Source organism: Uranotaenia lowii, chromosome 3 (assembly GCF_029784155.1).
Source record: "Uranotaenia lowii strain MFRU-FL chromosome 3, ASM2978415v1, whole genome shotgun sequence".
In the NCBI taxonomy this organism is placed as follows: Eukaryota; Metazoa; Arthropoda; class Insecta; order Diptera; family Culicidae; genus Uranotaenia; species Uranotaenia lowii.
Window position 1 is genome coordinate 179,853,515 of NC_073693.1, and position 15,450 is coordinate 179,868,964.

At 35.4% G+C, this 15,450-nt stretch overlaps 1 protein-coding gene across 3 annotated transcripts in view; it reads right to left on the reverse strand.

Annotated features, from left to right (window-relative positions):
• Window positions 1–11,760, reverse strand: part of LOC129755561 (uncharacterized) — a 112,838-nt gene extending 101,078 nt beyond the window's left edge. For 2 of the 3 annotated variants that reach the window (XM_055752115.1, XM_055752113.1), the window contains exon 1: window positions 11,602–11,756. The gene's annotated coding sequence lies outside the window, so the exon portion shown is untranslated. Of the gene's footprint in view, window positions 1–11,601 lie in introns of all 3 variants that reach the window. The other variant, XM_055752114.1, reaches the window with a different exon arrangement.
• Window positions 11,761–15,450: the final 3,690 nt, after the last annotated feature.

A 15,450-nucleotide genomic window follows, 5' to 3' on the forward strand; every position in this document is an offset into this window, starting at 1 on the left:
AAAAGGAGACCATCGAGAGCTTTTAGTTAAAAGTTAATGAAAACTTTATTTTGAGACTTTTGATCAATATAAAAGGTTGAGAATAAAGATTAAAGTCTGATTCATAGAACCAATCATATTTGAGATGAAAAATTTAAGTCAATTAGTTTATCTATATGGTTTTCCTAACAAGACAAGTTAAACTGTCGGAAACTAGATATATCCTAAAGGGTGATACGGTCAAAATTTGGTCAAGGGAAAACGCGTGTAAATCGGTGAAATCGTTTATTTAAAAAATCAAATTAATTTTTTTTTTCAAATTTAATTATTATAAAATTCAGGAAAAATATTCTGTTAGGCTTCCGCTTTTCCTAATCCGAATTGCCGGGCCTTATGCTGAACCCCTGCCATCAGATTTTGTACTTCTTCGCCGCAGAAAGCCAGTTTGCCTTTAACTACTGCTCGTCCTTAGCAGTTTTTTTTGTCTTCTTTAGGTTCCGCTTGCCAATAGCCCAGTATTTCTCAATTGGGCGGAGCTCTGGCGTGTTGGGAGGGTTCTTTTCCTTGGGAACCACCTGCACGTTGTTGGCGGCGTACCACTCCATGGCCTTTTTACCGTAATGGCAAGATGCCAAATTTGGCCAAAACAGTAGGGGAGAGTGGGGATACTTGATCCCCTTTTCTTATTTTCACCATATCTTTTTGGAAAAATTTAGCAACTCGCCGTCTTTGACATTTTCTGACAGCTTGTAACTTCAAGTTTCTATGCTCCAAAGTTTGGAACGATACTTGATACCGTTGATGAACTAGAAGCATTTCCGTGGGAGTAAAAAAATTGCGATTTTTCTGAAGTTAGGGGAGACTTGATCCCCTATTGAAGGAGACTTGATCTTTTATTCAGGAAGCCCTAATCCTTGTATAAAAATCAAACAAAACCCCAAGATCGAATGTTAATTGACTATTTTGGTCACGTTTGTTCTCATTTCACAATTTATAGCAGACATAAGAAGAAAATTCTAGAACTTTGTCTCAACGCTAATAACATTGCATACTTAAAGGCGCTATGTTTTATAATTAAGAGAAAATTATTTATTTTTGCTCTTTTCTTCAGACAATTGTTTGATAAATATTAGTTTTTGGATAAATATTAGTAGTTTCGTAATCAGCAATCATAACGATCAATTCAGAAGAAGAATATGCCGTTTGGAAGGGGGATCAATTGTACCCAACTCCAGGGGATCAATTGTACCCATAATCAACATTTTAGAAAACTTTTTCTGAAAAAAGTTGAGAGTTTTTCATTGCTTCGAAAATATGGCATTATGAAGTTCATTTTACGCTCGATCGATTGATACATTGGAACAAATATTTTTTTCATAATTTTCCCATGTAAGGAACATTTTAAAGTGATGAAAAAAGATCTTCAAGTTACATTTTGTGAAATTTTTCAAACAAAGTTCAATTACTCAAACAATTATTTTGTTAAAAAATTTTAAACTACAAGCATTGTTATTTTGCTCATTTTGGCACATTTTTCTAGAACATTTGTTCTTTGTAAGACATTCCAGTTTCGAGATATAGCTAAGGAATCAAGTATCCCCAGGGATCAAGTATCCTCATTCTCCCCTACGGAACAACCGTGTTTCTGCGATTTTGCCAGCTTTGCGTGCGAGTAGCTCGGATTTTCGCGATGCGCGAGCAAAATTTTGATACACTGCTCTTCTTCCTTGGACGGCATTTTTACAACTGAAGAGTGAATTCCAAAATCGAAATAGGAGCAACATTCTACACACACACACCTTCAAAATGAGGGGTGTTCGGATTTTCAAATGCAAAATTGAAAGAAATTCTTCAAGTTGATATTGACCAAATTTTGACCGGATCATCCTTTACTCAAGTGATAATCGTTTGAATTAAGAAAAATAAAACGAAACATAATCGAAAACCAAATTCGAAAAAACCATTTTTAGTTCATTGAATTTCGAATCAATATAGTAAAAAGTGGTGTTCAGAGTCATTTTTAAGGCTTTAACGCTCAAGTTTAATTTTTAGTCAATCTTTTTTGTTTACATTTCAGTTCGACATCAAAAAGAGTCTAGGTTTCCACATACCCACTGTCATATTTCAATAACCGAACGTAGCCTTAGTGAACATTTGGGAAAGCTGTTACTGTTCCTAAATTTACAAGCAGCTATTGCTTCATTTTTCGGGAATCTCTAGAACAAAGTGCTCTGCTGGCTGGGGAATGTCTTCCATATACTGCCAATAAAACTAAATTCCATCGGAATATAAAAATAAAATGAGAAGGAAACTTTTTCACTATTATGAGCACTTTTGCCAGCACCGGGATGGACTGGGTTGATGGGAAATAACGCAACGTTCGAGCGCGCCTCATATCGTGCAGAAAAGTTGATCAACTTTGGCCATAACAATAAAAATTCTGCCACGTCCACCACACAAATCTGTTTCAAGGAGGAAAAATGGTTCATTAAATCGTTGATTTGACGCTTAATTTCACTCTTCTTTGAGGTGAGTGCACAATTGTTGAGAAATATCTTGCGAGCAAGTTAAATTAATTTTGGGGTGGCAAAAAAGTTTTAATTTTAGTAGAAACGTTTCATAAACGGTTTATTATAGTTTTTACAGAACGGTTAATTGAAATCTGTTGCAAATAAGCTGGAAATATTTTTTTTACTGGTTTGAATTAATCCTTAAAATAAGCTTAGATTGATTTGTTTTTTTTTTGTTCCGATTATATTAGTCGTTTATATCATTGATGCAATTGGTGGCCACTGTAAGGGTGGCAGCCAAAAGGGTCACCTAAGGAGGGACCAAAAAAATGAGAAAAATCGAAATTTTAATTGTGATTCCAAATGACTTAAAAATGCATAAGACGTTGAAACGTTCTGTGTCATCTCGGAAAAAAAATTCCGTTTAAAATCGACTTGAGGATTTCAAAAATAAACTAAGAAGAGGGCCAAAGGAAATCGAGAAAATCGAAATTTCAATTTTGTTGCCAAATGAAGTAAAAATGCCTAAAACGTCGAGATCTAGTGTTATTTAAAAGAAATATGGCCAAAAACTCATCTTTCTGTGACTGAGTAGTCCCGTCAACTAGGGTAACATGCAACATTTTTCTACTTCAATAGCTTCTAAAAAAGCTATATCCACAGATAATCACAACGTTTACGCCTAAAGCGTTTTAAAATTTATGGGACATTAAAATGAAGTTTTTAGAAAAAATATTGGTTCCTTCTGTTTTAAGGGGTAACGCATAAAAACATCAACTGTAGTAATTTTTGGCTCTATTTCAACTAAATTTTACATTTTTTCTGTCAATAAGGCTGGAACGAATATCAATTTCTTCATTTGTCACCCCCCTTCCCCCCTTCGAAATTTCCAAAAATCACGAAGGGGAGATAAATTAAGTATTTTATGTACATTTCGAAAAAAAATAAATTTTCGAAAGATTATAAGACCAAAAAACAAATTGTGGAAGATGGAAAGTGGAATTTCGCCTTGTTTTCATTGAATTTTTCGCTGAAAAATTACTTGATTTATAGATTTTTGCAATGATATAGTATGCAATTTTATTGCATACAAGCTTTCGTGCAATTTATTCCAATTTATTTGTTTTTCGAATTATTTTTTATCATCCCCGCGATGTTCCAACTCCGAGTGACAAAAGAAGGTTTTGAAATTTGTTCCGGCCTAAAGCTGTTAAAAGAAAGAGCATAAAGGTGCTGCATACGTTTAGGGGTAAAAAGACTACAACAATTCGACTAGAATCAAGGGCCGGTTCTTCTACATCAGCACCATCAACGTGCACAGCCCTCACCTTGGAAGTACTGGTGACGACAAAGACAAATTCTACGCGCAGCTGGAGCGTGACTACGACCGCTGCTCAAAACATGATATCAAGATCGTCATCGGGGACTTTGACGCTTAGGTCGGCCAGGAGGAGGAATTCAAACCGACAATTGGAGGGCTCTGTGCGCACCAGCTGACCAACGAAAACGGCCTCAGACTTATAGATTTCGCCGCCTCCGAACGAATGGCCGTTCGTAGTACCGTTTTCCAGCACCGCCTCCCACACAAGTACACCTGGAGATCACCGTACCAAACGCAATCAAAGATCGACCATGTTTTGATAGACAGCCGGCACTTATCGGACATCATCGAAGTCAGATCCTGTCGAGGCGCCAACATCGAGACAGACCATTATCTGGTGATGGCGCTAGAAGGTGTTATTCGCCGAGCGATGGGCGAAATGCGGGGTATGATTTTCAACAGATCCAGTCAACTTATTTGCTTTGCCGATGACATTGATATAGTCGGCAGATCATCTGCGGTAGTGGAGGAGATCTATCGTAAATTGAAACACGAAGCAGGAAGCAGTACATGCTGGCGGCTTACAGATCCGAGACCGACCGAACCCACATGTCCAGTGATAACAAGGTCACTATCGATCACGAAATAGTCGAAGATTTCGTCTATCTCGGATCGCTGGTGACCGCAGACAAAGACACCAGCCGTGAGATCCGGCGGAAGTCGTGCCTACTATAGACTCCACAAGCAACTGCGGTCGAGAAGACTTTGCCCTCTACGATCACGAGACATGGATATTGCTCGAGGAGGACCTGAATACACTCTGAGTATTCGAGCGACGAGTGTTAAGAACCATCTTTGGCGGCGAGCAGGAGAACGTAGTGTGGAAACGAAGTATGAACCACGAGCTCGCGCGACTCTACGACGAACCCAGAATCCAGAAGGGCAGGACATGTTGCGAGAATGCCGGACGACTGTCCTGCAAAACAGGTGTTCGATACGAATCCGGTAGGAACGAGACGAGCAGGGGCGCTACGAGCGAGGAGGTTGGACCAAGTGGAGCGTGATCTGGCGAATGTGGGATGTCCGAGAAATTGGAGAATGGTCGCCCTGTACCGAGTGAATTTTAGGAATTATGTTCGTCAAGGTATGTCGTGAGACGGATTACTATGAAAATAAAAAGGTAAAAATTTGGGACAATATGCCGAACTAAGTCATGAATGCAGTACGCAAAGACTCCGAAAAGCGTCTACGAGCCGTTATCATACATCAAGGTGAAAATTTTGAACTCAAGTATGTACTTAATTTGTAATTGTACTGCTTTTAGATTTTATTGAAATTGATTCCGAAGAGTTGGTTTGAGTTTTATGCATTATACAAAGTGTATCACTTTCACGTTGCCACTTATAGATTTTAAGACTTCTTAACCTTCTAGTTATAACGAGTTTTACGAAAACTCACGTTAATATTGCCTGACAGTGTTGTTGGTTTTTTAGTAACAAAAAGATAACTCAGTTATAATCTCTTCCCCTCTATTCCAATGGCTTTGCAGTCTTTTGTAAACTAATAACCAGAGAATTTTCGAATAAGCATCAGCTAAAATTTTGTTCGCATGTGAATAAAAATCTATTTCTTAATTACTTCTTATCAATCCTTTGGAAACTACTTGTTCGTTTCGATCAAGATGGAAACCTTCAAAACTGAATTATGAAATTCGATAGAAGTCAAAATACGACACTCTACTGCTCAAAACTTCAAGTTTTATTGAATGCGATAAAGACGAACATAAATCTTTATAAAGAATTTTGCCAAAACGAAACGAGCCAGTTATTTTTTATTTTTTTTTTTCCTCACCTGAAATTGCTTTAAAATTACTTAATGAATTATGAAATAACAGTTTTGGTTCAACTCATAAACTTTGCATGTTTAAATTCGGTGGCCCCCTATTCTCCACCATGTTTTCACAAATCCGAAAAATTGTACATTTTTTTAAACATTCAGCCCCCGAAAAGAAATATTAATAAAAAAAATCAATTGAATTGCCAAGTGATACGTTAATAATGTAGAAAACATAATATTGATCTTTTTCATTTTATCTTTCATAATAAAAAGTTATGGAGCAAAGAAAAAAAAACTGGCCCATGATACCCCACTCCCCCCTAATATATAAATGAGTGCTCGCTAACTATTGCCCTCCGAGCCGAATCACTTCTAACCATCGATCCGATGATTTGTACAAAAGATATCGGCTTCAAACGATGACGGTTTATAACCTGGATGATAGAACTGGCCTTAAATTAGGCAATAGCATATGTTAACTTAGGCGGCGTCTATAAATTACGTAACGCAAAAATTGCAATATATGACTTACATGACAAAAGCTCAGAATTTAAAGTTGGATTATTCAAAGTTTTCGATTATATGCTGAGAAAGCACATCAAAGTAGATAAAAAAACAGCATTTTAAGAATTGTTTTATTATAGAGGCGTGTTTTTTTTCAATTCCTTAAAAACAATATTACTGATTCGTGCGCGCACGATTTGTGCACTAGGCTTTTATAAGCAAGTTGTTGTTATGCATATTGTCTGCTGTCCGGGAATGCATTGCATACTCAAAGGCGCTTTTTTTAACGAAAAATCCCGATTGAATTCGTTAATGTACTTGTGATTCCTTCCACTGGTATCCATCCTATGAAACATTCAACAAAAGAAGCAAAATTGAATTGTTGTGCAACGAATGCATAAAAAGTCGGATCTCTTGTATTTATAAGGATACAATATTTATGTATCGGAAGAAATAAGTTAATATGTATGAGAAAGTTTTATCTAACTCCTTCCACAAAAAAAGAGAACATTTCGTAAAATTTCACAAAAAGAAGAGTACGCTCATTTCTCGATCGAAAAAGAGTATATGTACTTTTAAAAAAGTACGTATGGTAACCCTAGTTTAGACGTACCTCCCTATGAAAATTACGTAACGCTGATAACTATCCCTCCCCCCATCTTCTCATGTCTTTTAATACTTTTTTTTTTGTTTCGATTATAGTCGTTTTACCATCTTTATGGCATTCGCGACTTTATCAACGTTACAGTTGGCGGATCGTTATTGAGAAACTATCCGGTACAACTGTGTTCGATGTTTACTCTTGGGCTCGAACTCGCGGACATCGGCTCAGGAGACAACAGACTTGCCAACTGAGCTATATCACAAGCCACGTCTTTTAATACTGATTTTCGAAGGTAAAAAAAGATATAAGCAATGACATAAAAATAGCTGCGATTAAACTCAAATTTTTAAGAAAAATATCATCACGTAACCATGAGGAAACCTCCCCCCGCCCCTATGTCACAATTCGTAACGCCCGAGCTAACTCCCTTCCCCTTAGCAGCGTTACGTAATTTATGGATCCCTTCTTATATGGTAACCTTCGCGATTTCTCCTCCAAAGAGGTAACATGATAGGGTGATTTGCCAATCGTTGCACAGCTAAGCACTTGATTTTGGTGTTTATGCTGTATTTTAGTGATTTTAACCAAATTCACTCGATTTTTTTTGTCGATGCACTCATACAGGATTGGTCAACAAGACCCAAAAGTTCAAGTGTTTGAAAAAAGTGACACAAAAATTTAAAAAATCATTTAAAACAGCTTGTCTGTGCCCAATAGTTGCACAGGCAAATTTTGTGTCGTGCATAATGTTGTCCGATTTTTTCCAATGGTTGCACATTTTAAAAATCAGTCACCATGAGGTCGAATAGGCTAATATTTGTTACGGAAGCTTATTATGAGATCTTCTAGTTTAAATGCAATCTAATTTTTTGACGGCCCCTTATGAGGGGGGGGGGGAGGGGGGGCGGTCTTCCATATAAACCGTCCAATGCACTTTCCAATTCCAATTCGGCCTCAAAAGAAACACAAAGCCGCCGGTTTGAGTGTCTGGAATAGCATCTATCACACGTGAAGTTTTCTCAGAAACTCAAATCCACCTCTTAATTCTCCCGAACCATTTGAGTGGAGTGTTATTTAACTTAATTTGCCCAGTGTTGAGCCTTTTTCTTTATATGTCCTACCAACATAAATCTTTATGTCTTCAAAAAACTGAAAGGTATTTAATGCTTGATTTTTAAGTGGCTATTAACAGGTGAAAAAATTAGAGAACGTGATCTGTTTTACCCCCTTTTACCCCTATGAAGAAGATCCGATTTTACAAAACAAATGTTTTAAAACTCACTTGGAAGTCGATCGATTTTTAAAATAATGAATCTCAATTTAAAACTTGAAAATGGACACAACCACGCCCAAAGTTTCAGGTCGTTTGACTGATTTATGCTCATGCTATACAATTTTGTATAAGAATTTTTTTTTCCGAAAAGTTAATTGATTTAAATATCTTTTTCATATAAGTGGGTTTATTTGTAATTAATGTAACCTCTGTAACATTTCATCAATCTTCAGGAAACTATCACATCACATAGAAATGCTTCCCGAGAGTTTTCCGGCTGAAAAACTGTTTTGGATCAAATTAAGTTTCACAAAGCTATGACTGTTTATTTTTCTGGATGATAAGGGCCTCGACGGCAGATTCGAATTCCTGAGAAAATTGCACGTTAGATAAGTAATATTTCGGGTGTTCCAACCTTCGACTTCTAGTTTCTGAGATTAAGGGTCGTAGTTTTCCTTCTGTACAATATTCTGACAATATTAATAACAATATCAAAGGGATCGCTGTTGACATGGAATAAAATTCTTTTAAATTTGTCGTCACGCAATTAGAGAAACAGATTTGTTCAGAACAGCTTTTAGATTCTTTGCATAAAATGTTGAGTAAATGGTCGGGATAAAGGATTTCAGAATAAATCTAATAAAAAAGTAGTCTCTCAAAGCCAATGCAGTTGAGTTGACTTTGACATTTTTCAGACAATGCAAATTGCCCGACTTTCATATAAAGAACTAATATCAATTATAAAAATAAAAGTAAATAAAAAAAAATTTAAATTTTGAAAACAGAAGTTTTTCAACGAGTTTAATAATTTCAAAACTTCATTTTTAAGATTTGACGGTAGAAAAAATAAACTTATTGATATATAAAGTGTCATTGAATTATTGAATTAATTATTAAAATCAACATTGAGTGCAAAAAATGTGAAAATTCTGAGTGTAAAATAATTAATTAAAGCACAGAATTAACTAAAATTACTAGTTAAACGAAAATATCCACTTATTCAGAAAAAAAACATGTCATATCAATAGACAATTCGAATTGTTTTAGTTGCATGTAGTCAATGAACGTGTTCAATGTTGTATGACAATTTGTATGCAAGAAGAGCTTTTCGCATATACAAGAAATTCAAATAAGTTAGAAATGAATTTTGATTTAAATTATTGGTTTTGCCCATTCCTAAGAATAATTGTATGCCAGCATGAGAAGAAGCAAAGTATTTCATGAAAAAAGTTATAACAATTTCGAAATAAAAAATCGTAATCCATTGAAAAGTATAGTAAAATTGCAGGTTTTGCTTTCTGAAGCTTTCAATAATTTCATGACATGTTTTTGCGAAAGATTTGAATCATCACACTTATTGGCTATGCAAAGCAGTATAATGCGATTCTTATTTTCATCTGGTTAACCAGCTTTCAAATTAGCTATCAATACCCTAAAATTAAAAAATATTTACCTTTTTTGAATTTTTTGTATGACAACGACTATCATTTCTGAAGTACAAGTTAGGTTAAGTTTTTGTTCACATGCAATGTATTGCAAGAACCAAGAAATATTTTAAAAATACAAAATTATGTTTTTGAACTTTCAGTACATCTCTGATGGTTTTTGAATAAAATTTTGGATTTTTCCGTACAAGCCTCCATACTTATTCAAAACAAGTTATAATTCAGGACTTAATCAATCGCTTTCAAAACTTTTATTGCTATTTGCTGTTGTAAAAACAACCAAACAAAGTTATTGGAGGTATACGAATTTATAAATTTGAAATTTCCAAACAAATTTTGCAGCGGAATTATGTACAACAATGGGGCAGGAGGAGATTGAGCGGACCAATTGTTGCACGATCCAACATATTTTCTGGTTAAGTATGGATCATATTTTTTTTTTCAAAATCATGGTGCTAAAATTGTCCAACAAACGTTTCGTGTAGAAAACTGATACGAAAAATGTTTTGTTCTGACGTAAAACCTTATTTGCCGTAGAAGGAATGTTAAGGTTTTTGTTAACAATTGGCACCAAAATCGCGCGAAAAAAACAAGAAAAATTAAAACTGTCGTAAGATGCACACTTACCAGCAGAAAATATCGCAAAACCTCATTTCATCAGAAAACAATCCGAATTACATGATTCAGTATTATTTTTGAGGAAAAGTTGAAAAACAGCTAAAATATTGGCAATTTAGGTCATGCTGTGCAACAATGGGTTAGGGGACAACGATTGGCAAATCACCCTATCCCGAAAATAAAATTTCTTGATCATTTTTCTGGTGACATACTCTTACGCTCTCTAACACATCAAACAGACTTTTGGGTAAGTTGCTTCGAGCTAAACCCGATCTCAATATTAAAACGGATTGTTTAAAAAAGCGCTGGAAGCTTATCTACGATTAATACCGCACTGGGCGCTCGCAGATCGGCGCATAAATGTACATTTATAATGGGCTTTCGGCGAGCGATTTATGCGCAAAGTAATGATGGCAATGGTTTGGTCAATCAATGGTTTTCCAGATACAATAGTGGAGTTTGATTCTTGAAACCAGTCAATCTGGCGATTGAAGGCCACGCCCTAATTTGTATTGCTCGAAGTATCCAATAGCTACCTCCACCTCTATACATAACCTAGACCGAATTGAACGTTTTAAAAAAAATAATAATTCACCACCACCAGCATTTATGGCAACCCCAACAATCCGTCGTTGGATAATCCGTGCGTGGTTCACATTTTTTAATTCACGATTATTACAGAACTAGTGTGTTGTTTTATAACTATGCGCCTGCGTTTTTTATTGATACATCAAAAAAAGGATGGCATTTTTTTTATTATAATTAAACACCAACAGCGGTCGAAAACTGATGTGATTAAATAAGTTTCAATCATTCATCACTAGACGACGTTCACACTGATCATTCCAACTTTAACGCCGTTCTGAAAGAGACACAAAACACGTTAACTATTTATTTATTCAAACCCATTCATGAAAAGTCCTTCATTGGAAAACCTTGGTGACGACGTTAAAGTTTACTCAGCTCAAATCATAATGCCATTAGGGGGCCGAGGCTTATCCTCTATATTCCTTTTTCACTTGCATTACATCTGACCGCTATGAAGGAGTGCATAAACTTTTCCGTTTTTGTCGTAAAGCAAACTAGGAAATGCTGCTGACGTTTATCCAATTACGCAAAACTGGCAATCCACTTGTTCCGGCAACCGTTGGTGTACACAGTTGACAGTTAGTAGCACAAATCCAATTTATCAACTCCAGAGTTTCCGGAGTAGCGCCCTTCGCACACTAAAGTGATCAATTTGCACTTCTGTTGAAAACCAACGAGATAGATGGGAAACTTTCCTGGCTTTACATTATTTCCATTATCCCTTCACACTACCATTATACTATATATTTTAGTTAAAATTGAACACTCGGCAATCAATTGGTGGTGGGTGGAGTTGAATAGCTTCTCTCGATTATTTGTTCTGCTTTAAAAATCAAGAAGCGGACAGAAGCCGGAGATGCCCAAGGCCACTCAACACTGAATACGCGCTAACGACAATCAAGAGCCCCGAAACAGATTATTACCAATCACTGCCCACAACTGCTCAGCGATATCCTAACGAGCCGAACGCGCGTTTCGCACCGTTATAAATCCGTACCATGTGATGTGGGAGGACAACAAGATATCCAGACGAGGATCGCTTGCCACCAGTAACAGCACTAGCATGTGAACCGAACGGCCTCCGAAACAGAACTGACCATCAGCAGCATCACATCATTGCTAGCGGCTTCCCAGCTTCCCTCGAAAGGATATGCTAGACCGATATACCAAAACAATTTATGAGCGCATGCTCTGCGTTTTCCACCTACCGGATGTTCCGAACGAATCCCGAATCACTCTGGTCGAATTGGAAACGAGCCCTGATCCTGCTTCATTCATTGACGAAAATTGCATTGGCGCGTCTGCTTGGAATGCATGACGATATATTAAATATTGTCCTACATTTTCCGTTTTTTTTTGTAATTTGGGATCCTCCAGGTTTATGCACCAAGTGGTGCATAGCGTTCGGAAATCATACGCAGCATCCAACGATTGGCGCCAGCCTTGGGGCATCATATGGGTTGAATTTCAGTTGGTTCTGACAATATTTAGCTCAGTGTTCCTTTGTCAAAGTGCTCTCCGTATCTGTTGCCCGTTAGGTCTGCTAACACTTCATAGGTACGCGACAACAGTAGGTACATATAGGACGTGGCGTGGCGGAAGGTGCACCGAAATTCTTTGGCTAGCATCAGTACCTACTAGTCGCTCTATTTGCTTTATGTTTAACTGTGGCTCTCGTGATTCCAACTTATACTCACGGCACGGCATCAAAACAGCTGGTCGCTTTACGTAAGCACACAGCAAACAACAAATGTCCACAAAGTCAGAGAGAGAGTGCTTAAATTCGAAGGAAATGAAACGTTTCCGCCTTATCGGACTCATATCGAGATTGTTAAGGAGGAATGTGTCCAACTCGATGGCGTTTTGCCATGTGGAAGCATTATGTGACGTAATCCAGCACAGCACTCAATGGGTGAAGGAAAATTCAAATTGAGTTTTGGCACCTCCATTTTACGCACGCTTTGCATTGCGAAGCGCTGCTCAAATTTTTCCATCACAAGAAAAGAAAAATACAAAAAATGTAGAACCATATTTGTTAAATGACATTTAAAAATTGGATATTGAAAACTTATGCTGCATTTAGGATTGACGTGTGATGGCGAATAGTTCTTGCAGTTTCTACGAAGAAAAAAAATCAAAACCCTTATTTCATTTCCTAGTTTTGTTAAAGAAATTTTAAGGATGGCTCATAAATTAATCAAACCCTCTTTTTATAAACCGTCAACAACATAGCAGTCTTTTATGTTTTACACCACCGGCAGACCAAAAAGTGTTGTCTTTAATTTCAGTTAGTTTGAGATTAAAAAAAAAGCAATTTCGTTCACTTTAGGTCGTCAGTTCCAAGTTTAATAGGTACTAAAGAAAGCTTTTGTTCATTCGAACAAAATTATTTTATCTAGAATATAGAATATCTACATATCAATGCCATAAAAGCTTTAAGGATGTTCCAGCCTTAAACTTCTTCAATCGCATGCAATACGAAAAAAGAGCTTTTCGGTATGATTTTGCGCAGTAGGGATATACAAAGTTTCATACAAATATTGAAAGCTTTTCGTACTTCTGAAAAGCTGATACCCAACTGTTGCAAAGGAAACTGCCAGTACCGGTCCGTTTTACAGAATCTTTCAGGGGAGTAATTTTTCTCGAAAATTTTACTCATTTTGTTAATGGATCAAATGTCGGAAAGAAATGGAAACAAGGCTGTGATATTAAAAATACTACAATAATAATAAAAAAAAAAGAGCATAATATTATACCTATATTTTGCCATTCTTAATCAATGCAGATTTCATTGGTTTTCATTCATAACTTTTTTCAATTCTGAAAGCACTTACAACCCTTATTAAACTATCATGATATAAAAAACATATCAATTTTTTTTGTTACCTAAATTTTGATATGGACAGGGGCGGTCCTAGAGTTGGCTCTTGGGGGGGTGATTTTCTAAATTTTCAAAAATCAGTCAATAAGAAGGATCGTAGATATCTGGCGAAAAAACAGAGAAACAAAGTGGAGAATGTTTAAGGGGGTGGGGGGGGGGGGGTGTGCTGGGGGTTTGCAGTTGCAAATAAGACCTCTATTTTGTAGGTTTGTAATTTGAAAAATTTGAAATTAAAGAAAAATAGTGAAAACTTTAACCAAATTTCCTAAATATACTTATATATATCTTTTTATAAATCGACCAGCGAATCTTTGAGGTTCATTGCGAAAAAGTGTTGATAAAATGATAATTTTCATAATTTTTACATTTGACAGTTTTAAAATTATAACTTTAAGAATTCTTCAAAGATTTTTTTGATATAAATGCCATTTCACAAATGAAAATCAACACACATTTTCGTAGAAGAAAATGTAAAAAAAATCTTCAAGTTATCCATAATATTTTGACAGGGAATCTTCATATCAGGGTAAGACCCTCACCAAAATTTTAATGGATCTCATTATGCAACAATTTCAAAACAATTATTTGAAAAATTGTGTTCTTTAATAATTGCTCTGAATTAAAAACTAAATATTTAATTATTTTCTGAAAAATTTTGCTGAAGCGTTGTTCAAAAGTATTGAATTATTATTAATTCTTGTTCAAATTCTTCAGTTTTTAAACATAAATTTAATTCTAAAATAAGATCATCAAAATCATATTCTTAGGGATGACACTTTTGGAACTTCATTTTTTTCTTGAATTTCAAGCTCTCATACTAGATTTTTAATTTTGTTGGAACTGAATCCAAAGAAAAAGTAACTTATTTGCAACGAATTATTTATGAAAAAAGTGAAAAGTCGTATGTTTTTATCATGCTCTCAATATTTTCAAAAAAAAAGTTAGTCTGAAAGTTAATACTATTTCAATATTTCAGTGAAAATTCATAATCAATCGCAATTGAAATATCCAAACTTCCAGATTCATAGTGGATTTTTTAACCTAAATTATTAAGCTAGATTTCTACTCAAATTTTGAAATATTATATATCTGCGAAAATAATTGGTGTAAATTCAGAAATCCAGCCGTTGATCAAAAATTAGAAAAATGTCTTCCGAATGTTCAACTTGAGCGATCGTCTTGTTTCCGAGAAAATAGTCGGGGATGACAGAATAGTTTTATCTCACCTGGGAAAAAATAAAATATAGGCAAGTTTTTGGAGCATATGCTTTAAGAACTGATTTTGGAAATAAATTTCTAAACTCGATTTAAGATTTTATCCACCACCTCTAGTTTCAGAAGTAGTATTTTCAGATTTTTTCGAAAAATGAATAGATATTATTAAGGAGGTACGAAATAGTGCGAACAGCCGAATACCGACTATTGGCCCTTTTCAAGTATTTGGTGAAAAGAGTATTCTGCAAAAAATAGCATTGTTTTTTTCATATTTTTCTATATATTTCTCTCTTTGCATAGAAAACAAACAATGCGTGAACAACTGCGCTCACATACAGGTTACGCGAGCTTCTTACAGCTTTGGAGCAAAAGTACTAATCAAAGCAGGCGAAAAACACTATTTTTTTTAGCTTTGTATAGAATTTGAAGCATAACTGATTTCAAGTGTCAACCAATAATCTAAGTTTCACATTTTTAATGTTATTACTTATTACCATGAAATCCTCATAGTTGTCGTGACCATTTCTTACTTAATTAACTTAATTTTCAAAGTTTTAAATTAAAGAATGTTTTTTTTATAAAAACTATTGATCATTATTAAAATTATTTAATTATGATAACGGCTCAAAATATATGAAGCCCTTCAACCAAAGAGGTATAAGTGCATAAAAGCTAA